We start from the raw sequence: 6,516 nt of genomic DNA, 5'->3' as shown, positions 1-6,516 counted from the left end.
AATTCATTTTGAAGTTTTCGTAAAACAATACAACAAAAACCTTGTAACGATCGCTCTGATACCATTCTGTGGCAGAACCTCCTAAGTTATAGAGCCCACATGCACCTGTCACTGTCCGACGACCTTTGACATTTATGCATATGTTTCCAATAACTTAAAAAGACTGTCGGGTGTCCTCGGGGAACCCCGAATCATCCACGATTTCCGAGCAGGATCACGTTACAGAGTCATTGCAGTATTACAACAATTATTCAAATATCAAAACCAGAGTAAAATCAGCGGAAGTCTTACAATAACATAGTTTACAAACAGTTGTTTCAAACCTTACAAACTAAGTTCCATAATTATTACAAACCATAGTAGTGGTAGAGTGGCATAACTAACATATACTTAACACACAAAATAAACATCCTGCCCAAGGATCACACATTTAATTCTCATCGTCAGAACGAATGATAGTCATGCAGCACGATCCAAAACAGATCTGCTCATGAGCCTCACCTGCAACAAGGGGTCAACGAACCCTGAGTACAAAGGTACTCAACAAGACTTAACCGAAATCTTAACTGATAAACTCAGTAATGCAGGCTCAAGGATTCAAGGTATAGCTTTAACAATGATCAAAGTTCTTTTGCGTAAAAGCTCTTTTAACAACATTCTTTATATAGAAAACTTCTCGAGAATTATATACAAAGCTGACATGATCCGCACTGAGATCATGAAACTTCATATTCAGCACCTTCACAAGCCTTATTCCAGTTCCGGTTATTAATTCTACGATGATGAACAGTGAGTTGAGTCTCCATAACCGAGGAGCAACGATGATTCGAACCGATTAACACCTAGCTGGGAATTCCAGACCACACGACTTATGCAGGTCCCTGACCTCCATATACCAACCTACCCTCGGATCCTCTAAAACAAGAACGGGTCCGCGCCACCCGAGAACACAGTACTCCACCATTCCAGCCCATGGCCACGTGAGTACACGCTATTCCCGCCATCTCTCCACTCCCAGTGCGCGAGTAGCCATTCTCGTAATAGAATTGCCAAGTTCAGGCTTACCGGAGTATGTGGTTAGTACTACAAATTCTCACCTCATGCAATTCAACAACGGACGTGCCTTAATCGACACAGGCGGAAAGAACCCGCTCACAAGACCTCCATGTCTTGTGGCTCACACTCACCGAGTCCGCCTGGTCTAGATTTATTACTCCACATTCCCATATCACATGTTAACATAGTTAACCAGTGTTCCATTTGTAACTTGCGGGTGGCAGGTAGTCACCCGACTTTCATCGTTCTACGCATAGCTAAGCAAGACTAGGCATATATGAGTTTAAAACTGGTAATATGGTAAATATGGAATAACAAGGGTGGTAATGCACCAATTAGGCTTTTACTTAACTCCTAATCACTTAATGCAGTAATAGAAAGCAAAAGCAAAATTAATTTGTAAAATACAAGGTAGGGTTGTATGCATCCGGGGCTTGCCTTCGTTGACGGAAAAGTCCGATTCCTGCGACGTTACACAAGTATTCGACCCGACCTCAACAGACGGATTAACCTCTTCAATAGCTTGATTAACTACCACGTTTTCACCTTCGTTCACTATACGTAATAACAATGCCATGTTCAATATGATGCGGAATTCGAAACATGATGCTCGATGAGGGATGAAAAATTAATAATTTGAATACAACTTTCCTTCGCGGTACAGTTGCAAGTCAAACAAACTAATTCTTTTTCATAAACACATACATCAACTGCCAAGGATCATTAACATCAAATGACCCAAGGTCATCACTCAATCCAAAATTCCAAACAAAACCTAAATCACTAAAGGTTACTATTTGCTTTTATGAATTAATTATTTAATTCAAAATTATGAAATAAATCAACTTATTCTAATTGAGCTCAAAATTTTAGTACATGTTCATTACATGTTAACTAAGTGGCAAAACAAATTTCATAATTTTTGGATAAATAAATAAGCCTAGAAAAATCCTGGAAATCCATTTATGAATAAATTGAGCAATTTTTATCACATTTAAAACTTACTGAAAAACACTATTTCATATTTTTCTTAAATACTATACATCTCAGAGAAGTCACACAAAAATTTTCATAATTTTTGGAGCTCTAAATAAATCTATACAAAAATAACAAAACCAGACACTATTCATTCAAATCTAAAAATAGAAAAATCCATTTGAACGTTGAGTCACTGACATCGGACCCCACCTGTCATCATCTACCTCCCGCGTGTTGACTACGACGGCGACGGCGCTGACCGGCGCAAACTCACCGATGGTGAGTCCAAAGGCGACGGTCAAGGTACCAAAATGACCACATCATCACGGCGCATCGACTGAAGGCACTAGCTAGACGAATTACTACGAGTTACGAACTTGGCGTCGGCCATGGCGGATGCGGTGGCACGGCAGTGCTATGCCGGCGAAACGAAGCCAAAAACGGGGAAACAGAGGGCATGGGAAGGTCCAGTAGCTCACCACGAACACGTTCAAGCAAGAATTAAGGCCGGAGAAGCAACGGTGAAGCGGGGCGACGTTCACAGCGATCACGGCGGTGCGAGCAATGGCGACGGCGGTGTTCCAGTGGCTGTGGTGGACAAAACGAGCAATCAACAAGATATTAAGCACCACGGCATTACGGAGAAGCTGAAACAATGCTTTCCGAGATCAGAAGCTCACCGTAGAGTACTGGCCACGACGGCGCTCGCTCGACGGGGACTCTGCCGGCCGCGAGGAAGAAGAGCGTGGTCAGCGAGTTCCCGGCGAAATCAGCCGACCACAATTGGCTGGGTGGATGCGCAAGAGAAAGACGGAACTGGAACGGCCTTTACCAAGACGACCACGGCGCTAGGGAGACGGTGCGGGCTCGCCGGAGCTATGGCGGTGGCGTCGGGAAAACAGAGCAAGAGAACGGGGCCAACGGCGACGGCCTGGGCTAAATAGAGCAGCTCAGAAGCGCAAGGAAGCTGCGCTGTGGCCTTCACCGCGCCAGCGCGACGCCAAAGACGGCCACGACCGCGCCTGGAAGCAAACCGAAGGTCGCCGCCGGTGTAGCTTTGAGCGGTGAGTACTGTTCATCGTATTTACAAAATTGCCCTCTAGTTTGAAACTCAAATTACTCCCAAATTTTTGCAACAACTCAAAAATCTCCAAAAATAAAAGTTGTTCAAAATCAAAAGTTCTACAACTTTGCTTTTATAACCATCTCCTAATTCGGTCTAGATTTTGAAATGAACTTTTGAATTTGAATAGGAAAATTTACCGAATTACGCCTTTTTGATTTACTCAAAAATTTTCTAAACAACTTGAAAAACTCCAAAAACAAACTTTGTATAACTTGCCAAGCTCTACACTTTTGCTTTTGGGCCCAACCCCAAAATATGCTTAGATTTTGAAATGGATTTTCAGAGTAGGGTTTACATGTTGAAACGCGGGGTTTTCTCGAAAAATTCAAAACCCAGGCAAACTTTGAACTTGAGTCAAACAATACAATTCAACACTCATTACACAAATGTAAACTTGTTTTAGTAAATGCACATCAAAGTTTTCACCAAATGCCAAATGCTTTGCAATGCATATGATGACATGTCAGATTTTAACATTTAAACACCCGAGGTGTTACACATGAGATTGTGAGCATCTCATTGTCTATCACGTCATCCTCGCTCTTTTGTACATTATCCTGCAAAAGGTTAGGCATAGCAGGAGAAATAACAAGAGATTGATCTAGTTGATGCACATCATTATTTGAATTAATTACAAGAGATGGATTAATAAATTTTTCTCTCATAAGATCTTTCATATCATTCCAAGTTTGAGATTTATCAGAAGGATCTAAAGACTCCCACCAAGATAAAGCAGAATGTCGCAAAACACTAGATGCATTTTTACCTTCCTCCTTACACACATAAAGCGAGTAGCAAATATGTTATCTATGGTAATTTCCCACTCTATGTACTCATCAACACCTATACCATTATAAGTCGGTAGATATGAACAACCTATCATTGTTAGAATCAAACAAGAAAACACACAAGTATGTATTTTCCTATGAACTACTATAGGATGTGGACAAAGAAAAATAAGGCACTCAACTCTCAAGCGTCTTATCACGGTCTTACAAGTGTTCTTACCAAAGCAACAGGCGATGCAATTAGTCGGTGACTCTGATACCGTTGTAGCTTGAGTATGATAGTTGCAAGGCGAACCTATACTTGTTTAGAAGAAAGTGGAGCTTAGACAGGCACACTATAGTAGCAAGGAATAGCAATAATTTAATTCAGAAATTGCAAAATTGAAAAGTAGTCCCAAGCTAGTCTATGTCGCTGGCCTAAACTCATCCTAAACCTAGTTCAAGCAAGCAATACAATACAACTCAGTACAAAGACTCAAAAGGATGCAAGCACTTCTGAATTTTTTTTCACTTTCTTTGTCTTTCCTTCTTTATTTTTTTCTCTTTTTTTTAGGTGCGGCTTTTTTTCCTTCTTTTGGTTTTTGCACCTCTTTGCCTTTTTCTTTGTTTTATGTTTTTTATCTCATAAAAGTGCCGCACATAAGAGATTAGACTTTAGATATTTTTATCATGGAAGAAAAATACTTAACCGAGGAAGCCATAGAAGGAATTGCTAGACAAAACAACTCAATCATGCAACCACTCCATGACTATTTCAGATCCAAAGAAAAACTGGAGATCAATCTGATGCAAGCCATACTAAGAAACAAGACTTGACACTAGACCAAGAACAAGATCAAAACACAACGAACACTAAGACGCGGCGAGGGACGACAGTTCAATAAAGCAAACTGAAATTAAAAAAAATTACAAAGGCATAGCGGGGCTATAGGACTAGAGATATGTGATAGTGTATATTTTTTTGGCTTTTTGTGGACTATAGGTAAAACAAAAATAGTAGCAATCTAAAGGGAAAAACAAAATTATACCTAACGGGCAATAAGGTCTCTGATACCACTTGATGTAGACTAGGCCCGATCTTCTGAAAGGTATGATATCGTCGATTGGTGAAGACTCGATGTTCACGATCTAGGCTTCGAACCAAGACTGATTTGGACCCCCGCAACCGTTACACCACTACTCAATTGGTTATCAACCACGTGAACGTGATTAACCTCGCCGAGAAGGCTTTTCTGCAAGCGAATCGAGAACACAAGTAAGAACGAGATAAATGCAATCTGAAATTACAAATAAATATGAGGCTTATGATAATGAGAAAGAGTTCAAGTCTTTATTCGAAAGGACTAATCGTCACAGGCGAACAAGATCAAGAACTGGGGCCCTGGTTCACAGCAAGCAGCCTTGGCGGCACAGTTGCAGCAAAACGATGTCTGTTTCACGAGGAAATCAAGAACTAAACAAAACACAAACCCTAAAGAGAGCGACGGCTACTATTTATAGAGTCTTGGGCGTCACCCCCTGAACGTGCCCCCTAATGGGCCTAAACACGATACACGGTCCAACGGACCAAAAGACGGTGTCGCAGCACCCTGGCAGGTTCTGGACACTGACTTGTTTCGACGATTTCTATTGATTCCGAATGTATTTTGACGTGAAACTACTTGGATTGGCTTCCTTATCAAATTAGCTTTCTAACCATATGTGGATCGTCGAAAACGGAGTCTGGATGCGTCATAGGTAACCAGCTTAAGGCAAAGTGGTCCTGAAACTCGAGACAGACTCGAACTTGAGTTGCTTTGGGCCTCCACCTCGGGGACTCAAACCGAATTAGCCTCGGACCTCCTTCTTGACTTGGACACCCTTGCCGGCCTCCTACCCCTCCATACCATGTGCCAAACATGGTCATATGTATGGGTGTCATGTCCTCATCACATCCACCCAAGCTTCACGCTGCTTGGTCTCTCTGCTGCTTAGCAAGCATACTGCCCTCGTCGATCTCCTCCCTCAAGCAGCTAGCAGCCGAGATGATAAGCCTACACGAACCCCCTTATCCTCCTCTCCCTCCCCATGCTCTTGGATTCATGAATGGTGGCCGGAATCGTAGGATGACGAAGCTCTAGTAGTCGTCTATGGCGGACGAGCCTTTGGAGCATGATGACCATGCCTCCGCCTCCCCTCTCTCTGTTATTTTATTTTGTTTCCCACCGGCAAGTCACGGCAGCCACATATTCATCCATCTCTTTGGGCCCACACACACATACACACCACCAAAAGCCGAACAACATTGCGTGGTCAAAACCGCTCAACGTCGGTTAAAACAGCCTTATCCCGTTCAGATGCTAAAAGTGAACGGTTTTGACAGTTGGGGTACCGGTACGAGACGGTTTTATAGTTGATGGTTAAAATTAGACCAACACAATAGTTGATGGGCCAAAAGTGGACTTAATCATAAAAAGGTACCATTTTGTTTGTCTCAAAATATTTCATGCCACTTCTTGTTTTCCTACTAAACATCTTAGATATACTTACTCTGTTCCAAAATAAGTCACTACTCCCTCTGTCCCATGA

Source organism: Miscanthus floridulus, chromosome 13 (genome assembly GCF_019320115.1).
Source record: "Miscanthus floridulus cultivar M001 chromosome 13, ASM1932011v1, whole genome shotgun sequence".
NCBI lineage: Eukaryota > Viridiplantae > Streptophyta > Magnoliopsida > Poales > Poaceae > Miscanthus > Miscanthus floridulus.
Note: the sequence above shows the minus strand (reverse complement) of the source record.